The sequence below is a fragment of the Orycteropus afer genome, unplaced genomic scaffold, assembly GCF_000298275.1.
Source record: "Orycteropus afer afer isolate SDZICR_OR568_19922 unplaced genomic scaffold, OryAfe1.0 scaffold00623, whole genome shotgun sequence".
Classification (NCBI taxonomy): domain Eukaryota; kingdom Metazoa; phylum Chordata; class Mammalia; order Tubulidentata; family Orycteropodidae; genus Orycteropus; species Orycteropus afer.
In genome coordinates, this window is record NW_006922210.1 from 486,553 (window position 1) to 505,310 (window position 18,758).

The following is an 18,758-nucleotide window of genomic DNA, read 5'->3' on the forward strand; positions in this document are numbered from 1 at the left end:
CCTACTTCCATAGTGATACTGCCTCGGAAACCCAAGGAGGGGTCGCTATGAGTCGGGGCCGACTCGACAGCAAACAACAACAATGCCTAGGATATTGATCTTTATGCATTGCATTTCATTTTTGACAAATCCAAATTTTCCTAGATTCATACTTCATACATTCCATGTTCCAATTATCAGTGGATGTTTGCAGCTGTTTCTTCTCATCTTGAGACATGCCACATCAGCAAGTGGGAGTCCTGAAAGCTCTACTCCATACATATCATTAAGATCAGCTCTACTTTGAGGAGTAAGCTCTTTTCCAGTCATATTTTGAATGCCTTCTGCCATGAGGGGCTCACCTTCCAGCACTATATTATACAACATTTCAGGGCTATTCATAAAGTTTTCCAGTAATATATCAGACAGTGCTTCACTGTTATTCATAAGGTTTTCCCTGGCCAATTCTTCAAGAAGTGGATGGCCTCTTCCTTCTTCTGAATCTGTCTTAGTCTAGAAGCTGTGCTGGAAACTGTCCACCATGGTCACCCTGCTGGCATTTAAAACACTGGTGGCACAGCCTCCAGCCTCATAGCAACACTCAAACCACCACAATACAACAAACTGACAGACAAGTTTGTTTCTCCTCGCTGTTTTAAACTGCTTTGCTCATTTCCTGGTCTCCCTCACCCCGCTCACTTACTTGGCCTGTCCCGGGGCAAACACCCACCTGCCTTCCACTGGTCCCAGTTTGGCTTACTGTGGCCTACCCCAGGACCAAACTGATAAATAAAACTATCCCTATTTGCTGATGATATGATCCCATACATAGAAAACCCACGTTTTAATTACTGGAACTAAGTGAGAGATACAGCATCATTGCAGGATACAAGATCAACATACAAAAATCAGTTGGATTCCTCTACACTAGCAAACAGATTGCTGAAGAGGAAATAAGGAAATCAATACCATTTACAATAGCTACCAAAAAAATAAAATACTTGGTAATAAATCTCACTAGGGACACAAAAGACTTGTACAAAGAAAACTACAAATCACTACTCCAAGAAACCATGAAAGATCTACATAAATGGAAGAACATCCCATGCTCGTGGATAGGAAGATTGAACATTGTGAAAATGTCAATACTACCAAAAGAAATCTATACATTCGATACAATCCCAATTCAGATCCAATCAGCATTCCTTAAGGATAAGGAAAAACCAATCACTAATTTTATATGGAAAGGAAAGAGACCTCAAATAAGCAAAGCTCTATTGAAGAAGAAGAGCAAAATAGGAGGTCTCACACTTCCAGATCTCATATATCTTATATCTCATATATCTCATATATCTCACACTTCCAGATCTCATATATTACTGTATAGTCACAGTAAGCAAAACAGACTGGTATTGGTACAATGAAAGATACATAGACCAATGGCACAGAATTGAGAACCCAGAAATAGATCCATTAACCTATAGTCAGCTGATTTTTGAGAAAGGGCTGAAACCCATTAAATGGGGAAGAGATGGTCTCATTAACAAATGGTGTTGGCAAAACTAGATATCCATCTGCAGAAAAATGAAATAAGATCCGTAGCTTATACTACATACAAAAACTAATTCCAGATGGATCAAAGACTTGAATGTGAAACTAAAACTGTAAAGTTCCTCAAGGAAAAACTAGAGACAAATTTAGAGGCCCTAATGTATGAAAGCTCTGGTGACATAGTGCCTAGGGCATTTGACTGCCAACCAGAAGGCTGGAGGTTCAAACCCATCACCCATTCCTCAGAAGGAAGATTGGGCAACCTACTTCTAGTAGTGATACCACCTCAGAAACCCTAGGAGGGGTTGCTATGAGTTGGATCTGACTTGACAGCAGTGAGCTTGGTTTGGTTTTGGTGAATTTATGGCATAAATAGACTGTCAAGTATAACCCAAAATGCACAAATAGCTGAAGATAAACTAGATGAATGGGACCGTCTAAAAAGTAAATTTTTATGTGCTTCAAAAGATTTCTGTAAAAGGATAAAAAGAGGACCTACAGATTGGGAAAAAAAAATTTTGGCAACAACATTATCTGACAAGGGATTTATCTCTAATATTTATTGAAAACTCCTCAACAACAAAAAGATGAATAATACAATTAAAAAATGGGCAGAAGACAAAAACAGACACTTCACCAAAGAGGATATTCAGGCAGCCAGCAAATAAATGAAGAAATGCTCACAATCATCAGCCATCAGAGAGATGCAAATGAAAACAACAATGAGCTACCATTGCACCCCAGCACTAATGGCAAAGTTCAAAAAGACAGAAAATAACAAATGCTGGCAAAGATGTGGAGAGATTGGGACTCTCATACACTGTTGGTGGGACTGTAAAATGATACAACCACTGTGGAAAGCAGTATGGCTATTTCTTAAAAAGCTAGAATTAGAAATACCATTTGACCCAGCAATCCCATTCCTAAGTATGTATACTAAAGAAGTGAGAGCCAGGACAAGAACAGATATATCCACACCCATGTTCATTGCAGCACTATTTACAATAGCAAAAAGATAGGTGCCCATCAACGGAAGAATGGATAACCAAACTATGGTATATACATACACACAATGGAATACTATGCAACCCTGAAGAATAATGTAGAATCTGCAAAACACTGCATAACGTGGATGAACTTGGAGGACATTATGCTGAGTGAAATAAGTCAATTGCAGAAGGACAAATATAGCATTAGTTCATTATTGTGAAAAGTCAAGAAAAGGTTATACATGGAAGGAAACTTTCTTTGTTAGTTACCAGGGTGGAATGGGAAGGGAGGGAATGCTGGGGGGTGGGAATGAAAAAAAAAAGAATACTGAATATACTGTGTACTACCAGAAGAACAAACTAATCAGTCTTAGAAAAAATTAAACTTGAAATCTCCTTAGAAGCAAGAATGTTGAGACTTCAGCTTGCTTACTTTGGACACATCATCAGGAAAAACCAGTCTCTTAGAACAGTACATCATGTTTAGAAAAGTAGAGGGTTAGTGGAAATGAGGGAAACCTTCAATAAGAGGCACTGACACACTGGTTGCAGTAATGGACTCAAACACACCAATGACCATGAAGAGGGTGCAGACTGGCAACATTCACCATGATTCATAGCTGACTGAACAGCAACTAACAATAACAACAACATTATTATTATGAGCTGTTAAAAAGAAACAAAGAGAAAAAAGGAAAGAGAAAAAAAGCACATGATGGGTAATCACACTGTGAAAGAAGAATGAGTTACTGTTGAGTCAGCTCTGACTCATGGTGGCTCCGTGTGCGTCAGAGTAGAACTCTGCTCCATGGGATATCTAATGGCTGGGTTTAAGAAATAGATCACCAGACCTTTCTACTAAGTGATCTCTGGGTGGACTTGAACCACCAACCTTTTTTTCAGCAGTTGAATACATTAGCCATCTGTACCTCCCAGGACTGTAGTTATGCTGCAAAACTTTATAAAGATGAGACAGTGTTTCTTTTCTGCCAGCTCTTCCTCTCTCCTCTCTTTTTCTCCATCTCTTCCATATACCTCCTGACCAGACAAGGACCCTCAAATTCCAAACAATTCAGCTCTGGTCTTCAACTTAGAAATTCCAGTTAATGAAGCTAAACCTGGCGGTATTCTGGACCTTCTCCCCTGGAAAGGAACTCACCCTCCTACTCTAAGCTGTGTGTCACAGTCACAGATGGAAGATGGAGGGGCAAATGCTGCCATTAAGGAAAACGAAAACCAGCATTTATTGAGTGACTACTACGTGCTGGTCACTATCCTCAGCACTTTCCATACATAAACTCATCTAATCCTCACAAATGTCCTAGGGGAGAGAGAGTTACTCCCTCCATGTTACAGATTGGGAAATGGAAGTTAAGCAATATGCCTAAAGTCCCACACTGATAAATGCCATTGAGATTCAGCCCCAGCTCATGCTCTTGACCATTTCACTATGGTGTCTCTTCTCCATGTGGCTACATGAGTTACAGTAAACATAATTGGTTACCAACTTAACAGACAATCCTTTCCTTATTCCCAGAGTCTTGATTTGCTCAGGCAGCAATGATCAGCCCCTGTTTGAAGTCGGTCATGGCACTCCCATTTACTTTGTCAAATCCCCACATTCCAGGCTCCTTTGCAGCTAGAGGTAGCCATGAGAGCCACTTCTGGATGACACCCAGATGTAAGAGAGGTGTAAGCAATGAGCTGCTTGGGCAGCTTCTGGGAAAGATGACTAGGGCCTGAATTAGTTTCATAGGGCTGCCATAACAAAACACCACACATTAGGAAGCCTATAAGAACAAAAATTTTTGCCTCTCAGTTCTGGAAGCTAGAAGTCAGAAATCAGAGATTGGTTCCTTCTGAGGCTCTGAGGGAGAATCTGTTCCACGCCTCTCTCTTAGCTCTGCTGACCACCAGTGATCCTTGATATTTCTTGGCTTGTAGATGCATCACTGTAATCTCTGCCTCTGTCTTCACACGGCATCTTCCCTCTGTATCTTGCTCTGCCTCTTTCCCTCCTTTTATAAAGGTACCACTCAGATTGGAGGAGGACCCACCTTATTCCAATAGACTTCATGTTAACTTATAACATCTTCCAAGACTCTATTTCCAAACAAGGTCACATTCACAGATAGTGGCGGTTAAAACGTCAACTTCTCTTTTTGGGAGATAATCAATCCATAACAGAGACTCTGTAGCTGCCCGTCACAACTGTTGCAGCCACCATGATGAGTATAGCAGAGAGGAAGTTAGGAAAGAGCCAGGACTTCTGACGACAAACCAGAGACACAACCTGTAGATTACCTGTGTCTGGACTTTTTGTTAATAATAAAATGTTCTTATGATTTAAGTACAGTGACTAACTGTCTCATTTTGCACAGGCCTGTCCCAGCTTTAGCACTGAAAGTTCTCTTTCCCAGGAAACCTGTAAGTCACAGGTAAACCAGAACTGTTGGTCACCCTCAATTTAAGACACTATTAATTGGCTGTTTTGTTGTCACTTGCAGCTGATACATGTAGGTGGACAAGTGCTAACTAAATAAAGGTAGGATCAAAACATATATACATCTGCCCTGCTCATTGTGAGCACTGGAGCATAGCAATCTTCCAATGCCAGTCAATAGTACTGTTTTGAAGCTCCAGTGAGACTCTGAACAAGCCTCAGGAGACCAGTTCTCTGCATGGCTGCTGCTGAACCCGGGAACTAAAACACAGCTCTTCTTGGAGACAGAGGTCATCTCCAAGAACCTGATTCAGGAAGGAAAAGGTGAGTGGTGTCAGTCTGAGTTTCAGTTTTTTACACTAGGATCAAGAAGGAAAATTGGTCACTTTGTTAGCTTTGAGTGGGGAGAAGTGATGAAACGCTATCAGAATAATGGGGCTGCTTTGTAAAATTTCTCTGAAAATGTCATGGTCTCAAGGCACTAGGAGCTGAAGTCACAGTGTAATGGGAAACTAGCAGAGAGCATGATGTGAAGGCAGAAGCAAATTGCCAGAGAAAAGGATGGGCTTAAAAATACTACTACTTACGGGACTTCTTTTCTTCCCTTTACATTTTATTTGTTTTATTGTTGTTGAGATTATACACATAGCAAACACTCCATTTCCACAGCTTCTGCGTCTACAATGATTACGTTCTCTTAGCTGTGCAATCATTCTCACCTTTACTCCTATTATAACTTGTGGATATTGTGGAATTCTTGGGACAGGTGAGAAGAAGAAGAAGAAGAAAGAAGAAAGAAGAAGAAGAAAGGAGGAAGGAGAAAGGAGGAAGGAGGAAGGAGAAGAGGAGGAGGAGGAGGAGAAGGAGAAGGAGAAGAAAGAAGAAAGAAGAAAGAAGAAGAAGAAATATCTGGTTTTAGAGAAGGAACACAGGTCTGGGAATTGGAGCCTATGCCTCCAGCCTCCTTTGTCACCTTAGGCAAGTCACTTCTCCTCTCTGGACTTTGATTTCTTTGTGTGGAAAACTGAGGGGTTTTGATGATAATTAGAGCCCTGCTCAGCACACAGAGGAAATAACATGTTTTCTATCCAGCCAGCCCTGAGTGTGAACCTCAGTTCCAGCATTTACAGGTTGTATGACTGGGGCAGTGGTGGTTCTGTGGCAGAGTTCTTGCCTTCCATATGGGAGAACTGGGTTCAGTTCCTGGCCAATGCATCTCAAGAGTAGCCACCATCTGACATTCTGTGGAGGCTTGTGTGCTGTTACGATGCTGAACAAGCGCTAGTGGAGCTTCCAGACTAAAATGTACTAAAAAGAATGATCTACTTCCCAAAATCAGCCAAAGAAAACCCTACAGATCACATTGATATGATCCACAACTGATCACAAGGATGGTGCAGGACCAGGCAGGTTTTGTTGTCATTGTTGAGAATATACACAGAAGAACACATATCAATCCAACAGTTTCTACACCAGTGTCTCCCTCCCCCCATTGTGCCTGGAGTCACTGCAGGAGCAGATTTAAGCATGGGCTTACTTATGTTTACTTACTAATCTGTAGTGAACAAAATTCATGTGGGTTTCACCACATCTTTGAAGTGGTAAAAAACATTTCAGACTGTTAGCCAACATTCCTGTGTCAAAGGGTGAGTCTCACCCTCGTGTGCTATTTTCTCAAACCAAATGGGGCTGACACAATGAATGCACACGTGTCTGGCTTTCACTGGATTAATGACCTTAAATTACATCCCTGGGGGAAAGTAAGTGCTGAGAGGTCTCCAGGGACCCCTGGGCACAGTCATTTCTCATTGGGTACCAAGAAGTCATATTGGTGCTGGCCAGTGGGTTCAAGTGGCCTATCTGTGAGAGAGACTCTAAACAATCATTGGAGGCCAAGCAGTGCATTTATGGTCCCAGGGTTAACCTCCACCTGCTTCACCCTGGTGTCTCCCTTGGCTTAACCAGATGCTCTGTTCCTGAAAGACTCACCTCCTGCAAGTACAACTTATCCTTCTCTCTTCCAGGGTTTTCGAGATTGTCTTAGTTTTGATTCTTCTGAAAAATAAAATGATTTTAAAAAGGGTGCTGTTGAACTGATTCTGATTCATAGCAACCCCATGCGTGTCAGAGTGCAACTGTGTGCCACACGGTTTTTGATGGCTGATTTTTAGGAAGCAGACTGACAGGCCTTCGTTCTGAAGTGCTTCTGGGTGACCTTGAACTGCCAAATTTTTGGTTAGTAGCTAAGCATGGTAACTGCACCGCCAAAACCACACTGAGCTATATATAATTGATATATGTCAATTAAAAGTATACTAAACATTTACCAATAATATTGTTTAGTTTTATTTTAGACTTAAAAGGATACATTTAGTCTTTTTTTTTTAATTACATAAATATTAAATTAAATACAGTCTCACTGTAAAAAAAAAGTCAAATAATACAGAAGTATAATACTAACAAGCATTTATTGAATGCTTTCTTACTGTCAGTATCAGGCTACACAAAATTTTCTCACTTAACTTTCACAGCAAGCCTATGAGGGTTGTCCTATTATTATTGTCCTTGCAAAAGACAAAGAATTGGCTCAAAGTCACAGAGTAAGTGATAGGAATTTAAACCCGGGCAGCCTGATCTCAGTATTCATGCCACCACTGGAAATGTGGAAGTCCCAGATGGTTGCTGGAGTTCAGGGAAGAGAAATTTCAGAGTAGTTTGGTGGAAGATGTCTCAATTTGTGGTCTCACTCACTGGAGGGGACACAATCTGGACTGACAGACACTCAGGTGAAGGGGGAAACTCAGGCAACACTGTCTGCAGAAATGGGTGTGGTGTCCCCAAGTATATCTGACAGTGAAAAGCCCTCCTGATTGAGCCATGGTAGTGATATTTGGGTCTTACGAAGGATCTTGGCCTGGGAGCCCTCTTAGGTTCTAGAGTTAGAACACCACATGTGAAGCGTGAAGGCCAGTTTGGAAAGAAATAATTTTTCATAAGGAAGAGATGGTGATCAGTTTCTCCACACCAAGATGGTTTCTCCATACCAAGGAGAAAGACCTTCTTCATTTTGAACTTTCTGCTCAAGGTATTCAAAGGACTTCCTGGAAGACTTTTCCTCGTGAATTTTCAACAGGGATCAACAAACAGCTTTGAGCCAAATCTGGCCTATTGAGTGTTTTGGTACAACCCATGAGCTAGGAATGGTTTTTACATTTTTAAATATTTTGAAAAAAATCAAAAGAATAATGCATGAAATTAAAAGTTTAGTAACTATAAGTAAAGTTTTATTAGAACACAGCCAACTCATTCATTTCTGTATTGCTTCTTTCTATGGCTATTTTTGCACTATAATGGCAGAGTTAAGTATCTGCAACAAAGACTGTATGGCTCTCAAAACCTAAAATATTTACAACTTGGCTCTTTACAGAAAAAGGTGGCTGACCCCTGATCCTCAGAAAGAACCACAGGACATAATCAAAGACTAAGCAACTTGCTGGAGTTGGAAAAGCTGTCACCGTACACAGTTATTTGAATAATTTCTCTTAGAGAGATCAGCATAAGGCCAGTCCCCTTGGCGGAGGTTAAAGATGTCCCAAATGTCCAAATTACCATGTCACTCCATCATTTCAGACATTAATTCCTCCTCCTCCTCTCAGTAATCTCCCCCATCTTAGGGTTCTGTATTTTGCTGTAACACCTCACAGAACTCACAAACAACCAAAGGATCATCTCACGTAGTAGTGGTGGAGACTGGCAGGCTGGCAAGTCCCAGGACTGTGAGTAGGTCTGGAGGATCCTCCCAATTCTCAGGGTTTGACAAACCTCAATCAGCAGATCAGATGACGGCTGCTGTCCCAAATCCAGGGGTAAGATAACAATGAGCCAAAATGCAGAACCAGAGCAAGAAGAGGGTGAACCTTCCCAGGAAGCTAAGGGTGGTGATTTGAGTTATATCCTCCAGCAAGGTGGACTCAAGATATATCCCACCTGTGTTGCTCCAACAGAAATAACCCAAGTGGATGGCTTTGACAATCAGCAGCTACTCAGTTGCCCAGAGCAAATTCCACCACAGAGCTGATTGCCAGTCATTATAGAGAATGAATACAGCCAAGTTGACACCTGAACTTAACTACCACACCACCCCAAACAGGCATGGAAAATAGGTTTTACAATACATCACAGAATGGATGACAATAGCTAGAAGGGCCACATCAAGCAATTCACCACAACAGGTGGAAAAACGATCTTTGATCCAGAGAGGGGAATACTGTCCACTGATTCTTTGATGAATTAGTAAATTCATCCAGAAAACATTTATTGAGCACCTACTATGTGCTGAAATTCCTGACTCAATTTTCACTTCTGAGAGACACAAAGAATCTAGGCAAGTTCCCAAGGCCAGGTAGCTGAGTTTGCAGCTTCTCAGCACCCATTGCTTCAACTGAGGGTCTAGAGCCAGTTTTCTTCTCTGGGCTCCAGTGAGGCATTGGGCACTGAGGCATGCAGAGGAGAGAGACTCTGACCCTGGGTTTCCTCAACTCTGGCCTTAAGGGCTTTGGCTAAGTTAGCTCCATCATGAATTTAATTTCATTCTCCTAAATAATTGTTGTAAATCCTAACCCCATACCTGTGATGTAACCCCATTTGGGAAGAGGGTATGCTTGTTATGTTAAGAGATTATATCAATGTAGTGTGTGTTTTAAACCAGTCACCTTTGAGATATAAAAAGAACAGACTAGGTCAGATATAGAGAAGCAAACAAAGACAGGGAAGATAGATGCCATGACACGTGAAGATCAACAAAGAGTCAAGGAACAGAGCTGAAGAGACAAGGGCCTTCCCTTAGAGGCAACAGAGAGTTAAAGCCTTCTCCTCGAGCCAGAGCCCTGATTTCAGACTTCTAACTTCTTATACTGTGAAAAAGTAAATTTCTGTTTGTTAAAGCCACTCACTTGTGGTATTTCTATTATAGCAGCACTAGATAGCCAAGACAGTTCTGAAATAATTAAGAATGTGTAAAAAGATTAAGTTCCAAATGAGTTCTTGAAAAGAAAAAGAGAGAAAGGAGAAGAGGGAGATGGATATGGGAAAATTAACCACCATGAATATCCAATAATAGGGAATTGATTATCTATACAGTTTTCTAATTACACAAGGGAGAACTCAACAGCCATTAAAAAGTTAGTACTGGCCATCCTGCAAGGAGACCACTGAAAAAGTATAGCCAACATGGAACAAATGATGTGACACTAGGAGGATAGAGCTGCCAGAGTCAGATTCAGCAAAGAGAAGTACGGACACCCAGTTAAATTGGAGTTTCACATAAACAGCAAGTATTTTGTTTGTTTATTTGTTTTTGTATAAGTATGTCCCTTGCAAATTTGAAACATACTTATTCTGAAAAATTATTTATTGTTCATTTGAAATTCAAATTTATAACTGAGTTTCCTGTATTTTCTCTAGGAATCCTTTAAGAGGAGGAAGACCCAACTTTGAATATCAGCCTCGTTTTCTAGACAGATGTTCATCTGGGAGGCTGTTCTGTGTTGGGGGAGAAGGCAAGTCTTCTGCAGGCTGGAAAATTTACAATAATGGCCATATCTCCTCATCCCATCTCTCCCCTTTCCTGTTTGGGAGTCCTCTGTTGATAAGTTTTCAGTTGTGTGGAAGTTTGAGAAAAGAGCAATTTCGAAGTTCCCAAGGAGAAGTGAAATTTTCTCTTGATGGAGAGCAGCTAAAGTGAATGGAAGAAACAACAAAATAAAGAGCTGAACAGAAGATTTCAAAGGCAGCTTGAGAAGGCAAAATAAAATATTATAATGGAATGTGCAGCGACATAGAGTTAGAAAACCAAAAGGGAAAAACATGTTCAGCATTTCTCAAGCTGAAAGAAAAGAAGAAAAAACTCAGGCCTAGAGTTGCATTATTGAAGGATTCGATGGGTTCTGTTGTACATAGGGTTTTTATGAGTTGGTGTTGGGTCGATGGCACCTAACAACAACAACAATGACAATGGACAAAACATTGAATGATGCAGGAAGCATCAAAAGAAGAGAGAAAGAATACACAGAGTCACTGTACCAAAAGGAATTGGTTGATGTTTAGCTATTTCAGGAGTTAGTATATGATCAAGAACCAATGGTATTGAAGGAAGAAGTCCAAGGTGTACTGAAGGAATTGGCAAAAAACAAGTCTTTAGCAAGTGACAGACTATCCACTGAGATATTTCACCAAACAGATGCAGCACTGGAAGCACTTATTCATTTATGTCAAGAGATGTGGATGACAGCTACTTGGCTGACTGACTGGAAGAGATCAATATTCATGCCTATTTCAAGGAAGGGTAATCCAACAAATGTGGAAATTATCAAACAATATCATTATTACATGCAAGTGAAATTTTGCTGAAGACAATTCAAAAACTGTTGCAGCAGCATATTGACAGGGAACTTCCAGAAATTCAAGCTGGATTCAGAAGAGAAGGCGTAATGAGGGATATTATTGCTGATGTCAGACAGACATTGGCTGAAAGCAAAGAATATCAGAAGATATTTAGCTGTGTTTATTGACTCTAATAAGGGATTTGATTGCGTGGAATATAATAAATTATAGATAACACTGGGAAGAATGGGAATTCCAGAATACTTAATTGTGCTCATGAGGAACCTGTACATAGACCAAGAGGCCATCATTTGAACAAAACAAGGGGATACTGTGTGGTTTAAAATCAGGAAGGGTATACATCAGAGTTGTATCCTTTCACCATACTTATTCAATCTGTATGCTGAGCAAATAATCCAAGAAGGTGGACTATATGAAGAACATGGCATCCAGATTGGAGGAAAACTCATTTACAGTTTGTGATATGCATTTGCTTGCTGAAAGTGAAGATAACTTGAAGCACCTACTGATGAAGATCAAAGACTAGAGTCTTTAGTATGGATTGCACCCCAACATAAAGAAGACAAAAATTGTCACAACTGGGCCAATAAGCAACATCATGATAAATGGAGAAAAGACTGAAGTTTTCAGGGATTTCATTTTACTTGGATTCACAGTCAACACCCATGGAAGCAGCAATCAAGAAATCAGACGTCATATTACACTGTGCAAATCTGCTGCAAAATACCTCTTTAAAGTGTTAAGAAGCAAAGATGTCACTTTGAAGACAAAGATGTGCCTAGCCCCAAACTCCCAAAAACCAAACTCAATGCCATTGAGTCAATTCCAGCTCATAGCAACTTTCTCTGGGTTTCTGAGGCAGTAAATCTTTACATAAGTAGATTACCCAGTCTTCCTTTCATGGAGCAGCTCGTGGGTTTGAACCACCAACCTTCTGGTTAGTAGTCCAATGCCTTAGGCACTGTGCCACCAGAGATCCTTGGCCTAACCCAAGCCATGGTATTTTCAACTGCTTCTTATGCATGTGAAACTGGACAATGAATAAGGAAGAGAGAAGCAGCTTTGACGACTTTGAATTGTGTTGGCAAAGAATACTGAAAGTTCTTCTGAACTACCAAAAGAATGAACAGATCTGCTCTGAAGTGCAGCCAGAATGCTCCTTGGATGCAAGAATGTGCAGACCTCATCTCACTTAATTTGGTCATGTTGTTAGAAGGGACCATTCCTTGGAGAAGGATACCATGCTTGGTTGAGGGTCAGCGAAAAGGGGGAAGATCCTCAACAAGATGGATTGACAGAGTGGCTGCAACAATGGTGTGATAGCTGTGTGTCAACTTGGCTGGACCACAATTCTGTGTGGCTTAAGCAGTTGTGATGTGAGTTATTCCCATGATGGGATCAGATGTATATGTTTTGAGCATCCAATCCATTGAAAGGGAGTTCCCTAGGGGTGTGGGCTGCTTCCAATATATTTATGAACATCCTGGGAAAAAGACAGACTCTTTGGTGGATCTGGATCCCGTTGTGCCACCTAAAACTGTCCGTGAGTGAAGAACAATCCACCATTTGACCTGGTGATCTTGGATTAGACATCTGTCAGGGTCAATAGACAGTATACTGCCTGCCAACCTTGAGCTTGTCAGCTTCTGCAGCTGCGTGAGTCGGGAGAAGCCACCAGCTTGATGTTTGATTCAGGAATTTGGGACTTGTCAGCTTCTATAAGCATGTGAGCCATTTTCCTAAGATAAATTTCTCTTTCTCTATATGTATATATAAGCTTTATTAGTTTTGCTTCTCTAGGGAACCAAGTCTAACACATTTGGTACCGGGAGTGATTCTAGAGAGACAAAATCATAAGGATGGGCTTCCTTAATTGGTTCTCACTGATTCTGGTTTGGTTCTCCAATTTGATTAATCATAAAGGCACTGGTGACTGCCTCCATTAGTAAAGAGGGCCCTGCTAATCTGTGGCATGAAGTGGCAACATTAATATGCTAAATAGCACCACCAATAGATCAAGTACTTTTGAGAAGTGAGGCTTTGGGTGATCACATATTTGATACTTTTCTGCAATTTTGTCAGTGTGAGGAGTATAAGGAAGGTTGCTGGTTGGTCTTACTTACACTAGACAAAATGGTGAAAGATGAGATGATTTCAGGGCTGCTGAGTCATAGCTCAAGTGTCGCATAAAAGACCTCAATATTTCCAGTTGTGCTCTGAAAGAAAGCCTTATTTCTTCTAGTAACAGCTGATATTGCCAAAAACCAAGAGTCTTCTTATAAGGGAGACTGAATTACAATGCCAATTAAATTGCCAACCCAGAATGGTGTCTGAAGTTACAGTGAGGGGATTGATTGGGAAAAAATTGGAACCTGAAACCTGGAATGGGATCATATGGACAGATAGTGAGAAAGATGAGGATATGGAGCCCCAGCATCCTTGAAGACTGTTGTGATTGCTATGTTATGTAAGCCAGATTTGACAGTGGGAACTACCCTAATAGAACTAAGACATTTAACTATGATGGGGCTGATTGGACCCCATGGTAGCAGGGGCCAAGTGGCAGCAGTTAATCAGCAAAGACAAGGTGGGCAAGGTTACCATAATGGACTGCAGAGTCAGAAACAGTAATAAGAATATACTGACTCATGTGGAATTATGGCATTGGCTACTTAGTCATGGTGTTCCTAGGAGTGAAATACATGGCAAAAGTTACTTGATCTGTATAGACAGAAGAATTCTAGGTCACATGAACAGCAGCCTAGATTGAATGGCCAGAATACAGAGTCATGGCCTCTCAATCAGTTCCCACATTTGAGTCAGTTTACAGAACCACAACCCCTTGAATGAAGGGGAGGCTGGGTCCCTTTGAGAAAGGATCCCACTACATTGCCAAAAATTTATAATGTCAATCTTTCTCCCAGCCTTTCCCAAAGGGATCTGAGGCATTTTACAAGAGTGACTGTTCATTGGGAACAGGAAATAATCAGACTTTTCAGGGATTACTGGACACTGGCTCTGAACTATACTAATTTCAGGAGATGCAAAGCATCATTGTGGTCCACCAGTCAGAGTGGGGCATATGGAGGTCAAGTTATTGATGGAGTCTTAGCTTAGTCTCACAGTGGGTCCAGGGGGTCCCTGAATCCATCCTGTAGTGATTTCCCCCATTCCAGAATGCATAATTGGAATACATATATACTGAGCAACTGGCAGAATTCCCACATTGGGTCCCTGACATGTGGAGTAAGGGCTATTATGGTAGGAAAAGCCAAGTGGAAGCCATTAGAACTGACTCAACCTAGAAAAATAGTAAACCAAAAGCAATACCACATCTGTGGAGGAGTTGCAGAGATTACTGCCACCATCAAGGACTTGAGAGATGCAGGGTGGTGATTCCTACCACATCCCCATTTAATTTGCCTATTTGGCCTGTGCAAAAAATATGGATCTTGGAAATGACAGTAGATTATCGTAAATTTAATCAGGTGGTGACTCCAATTGCAGCTGTTGTTCCTGATGTGGTTTCATTGCTTGAGCAAATTAGTACATTTCCTGGTAGTTGGTATGTAGCTATCAATCTGGCCAATGTCTTTCTCTCAATACCAATTTCAAAGGATCATCAGAAGCAGTTTGCCTTCAGCTGGCAAGGTCAACAATATACTTTCACAGTGCTTCCTCAGAGGTATATAAACTTCCCAGCACTATGTCATAATTTAGTCTGTAGGGATCTTGATGGCCTTTCCCTTCCACAAGACATAATACTGATTCGTTATATTGATGACATTATGCTTATGGGACCTGGCAAAGAAGAAGTATCAATGACTCTAGACTTATTGGTGAGACATCTGCATGCTAGAGGGTGGGAAATAAACCCAACAAAAATTCAGGCACCTTCTACCTCAATGAAATTTCTAGGTGTCCAATGGTGTGGCGTGTCAAGATATTCCCACTAAAGTGAAGGATATGTTATTGTATCTGGCTTCCCCCACAACTAAAAAGGAGGCACAATGTCTGGTGGGCCTCTTTGGATTTTGGAGGCAACATATCCCTCATTTGGGTGTGTTGCTTCACCCTATATATCAAGTGACTCAGAAAGCTGCTAGTTTTGAGTGGGGCCAAGAAAAACAGAAGGCTCTGCAATAGGTTCAGGCTGCCGTGCAGGCTGCTCTGCCACTTGGGCCACATGATCTGGGTGATCCAACGGTACTTGAAGTATTTGTAGTAGAGATGCTGTTTGGAGTCTTCGACAAGTCCTATTGGTGAATTGCAACGCAGACCCTTGGGATTTTGGAGCAAAGCTCAGCCATCCTCTGCAGATAACTACTCTCCTTTTGGAAACAGCTTTTGGCTTGTTACTGGGCTTTAGTAGAGACTGAACACCTAACCATGGGCCACCAAGTCACCATGAGGCCTGAGCTTCCCATCATGAACTGGGTGTTGTCTGACCCACAGAATTATAAAGTTGACATGCACAGCAACACACCATCATTAAATGGAAGTGGTATATCAGAGATTGGGCCTGAGCAGGACCTGAAGGCACAAGTAAGTTGCATGAGGAAGTGGTCAAAATGCCTATGGTCTCCACTCCAGTCATATTATCTTCCCTCTCCCAGTCTGCACCTATAGCCTCATGAGGAGTTCCTTGTGATCAATTAGTTGACTGAGGAAGAGAAAAGTCATGCCTGGTTTACAGATGGTTCTGTGCCATATGCAGGCACCACTCAAAAGTGGACAGCAGCAGCACTTCAGCCCCTGTCTGGGACTTCCCTAAAGGACAGTGATGAAGGGAAATACTCCCAATGGGCAGAGCTTCGAGTTGTGCATCTGGCTGTTCGTTTTGCATGGAACAAGAAATGGCCAGATGTACAACTGTATACACATTCATGGGCTGTGGCTAATGGCTTGGCTGGATGGTCTGGGACTTGGAAGGAGCATGATTGGAAAATTGATGACGAGGATGTATGGGGAAGAGGTAGGTTGATAGATCTCCCTGAATGGGCCAAAGGAGTAAAGATATTTGTGTCTCATGTGAATGCCCACCAAAAGGTGACCTCAGCAGAGGATAACTTTAACAAGCAGGTGGATAGGATGAAAAGTTCAGTGGAATCCAGCCATCTTTTCCCCAGCTACTCATGTGATTGCTCAATGGGCTCATGAACAAAGTGGCCATGGTGGTAGGGATGGAGGTTATGCATGGGTTCAGCAACATGGACTTCCACTTACTAAGGCTGATTTGCCTACTGCCACTGCTGAGTGCCCAATCTGACAGAAGCAGAAACCAACACTTAGTCTGCAATATGGAACCATTCCTCTGGGTGATCAGCCAGCAACCTGGTGGCAGGTTGATTACATTGGACCGCTTCCATCATGGAAAGGACAGCATTTTGTTCTTACTGAAATGATACTTATTCTGGATATGTATTTGCTTTCCCTGCATGCGATGCTTCTGCCAAAACTGCCATCTTTGGACTTACAGAATGCTTTGTCCACTGTCATGGTATCCCACACAGCATTGCTTCAGATCAAAAGACTCACTTCACAGCAAATGAAGTGCAGCAATGGGCTATGCTCATGGAATTCACTGGTCTTACCATGTTCCCCATCATCCAGAAGCAGCTGGATGGCAGAATGACAGAATGACGAAATGGCCTCCTAAAAACACAATTACAGTGCCAGCTAGGTGGCAATACCTTGAAGGGTTGGGGGAATGTTCTCCAGGAGGCTGTATATGCTCTAAACCAGCATTCAATATACAACACTGTTTCACCAATAGCCAGGATTCACAGGTCCAGGAACCAAGGGGTGGAAACAGGAATGGTACCACTCACTATTACCCCTAGTGACCCACTCTAAAAATTTTTGCTTCCTGTACCTGTTACCCTATGTTCTGTGGGTCTGAAGATCTTAGTCCCAAAGGGAGGAACACTCCCACCTGGATATACAATACTGATTGCATTGAACTGGAAGTTAAGAATGCCACCCTGCCATTTTGGCTTCCTCATGCCTCTGGATCAACAGACAAAGAAGGGTGTTACTGTGCTATCTGGTATGAAAGATCCTGATTACCAAAGGGACATTGGGTTGGCATTACATTATGGAGGTAAAGAATATGTCTGGAATACAGGAAATTCTTTAGGACGTCTCTTAGTACTACCATGCCCTGTGATTAAGGTCAATGGAAAATTACAGCAACCCAATTTGGATATGACTACTAATGGCCCAGACCCTTCAGGAATGAAGGTTTGGGTCACCACACCAGGCAAAGAACCATGACCAGCTGAGGTACTTGCTGAGGGCAAGGGAAATATGGAAATGGGTGGTGGAAGAAGGTAGTTCTGAATATCAACTATGACCATGTGACCAGTTGCAGAAATGAGGACTGTGATTATTATATTCCTTCATTGTATATGTGCATCGAATATTTTTGTTTCCTTCTGTTATGAACTGTGAAACATAAACAAGGTTAATGCGTTTCAGATTGTATGCATGTTAGTGTATCATGTTAGGCACACATATGACTTTATAATTGTCCTTATTTTGAGATTATATATGGTTAAGAAGATGTTTACAACTGCCAAGTTGACAAGCGGTGGGCTGTGATAGTTGGAACTGTGTGTCAACATGGCTGGACTACAATTCCGTGGTTTTATTTTATTTTATTTTCAAATGCATTGTATTGAAATATAATTTATGTACAGTAAAATACACAAAACTAAAGTGACATGGGTCAATGCATTTTTTTTTTTTTTTTTTGCAGTGTTCCCTCCTCTCCCCTCCCACCCCTGGTAACCAACAAAGAAAGTTTCTTTCCATATATCCTTGACTTTTTACAATAATGAACTAATACTACATGTGTCCTTCTATTGTTGTTGTTGTATGCCGTTGAGTCAGACCCAACTCATAGCGACCCTCCTTGGGTTTCCGAGGCTGTGACTTCTTTCACTCAGCACAATGTCCTCCAAGTTCATCCATGTTATGTGGTGTTTTGCAGAAATCTACATTATTCTTTAAGGTTGCATGGTATTCCACTGTGTGTCTGCACCAGTTTGGTCATCCATTCTTCTGTTGACATGCATGTAGATTGTTTCCATCATTTGACCATTGCAAATAGTGCTGTGATGAACATGGGTGTGCATATATCTGTTCTTGTCATGGCTCTCACTTCTTTAGGATATATACCTAGTAATGGGATTGCTGGTCAAAAGGTATATCTAATTTCAGCTTTTTAAGTTATTGCCATACTGTTTTCCACAATGGTTGTATCATTTCACAGTCCCACCAACAGTATATGAGAGTTCCAATCTCTCCACATCCTTGCCAACATTTATTATTTTCTGTCTTGTTGAACTTTGCCATTAGTGCTGGAGTGAGATGGTAACTCATTGTTTTGA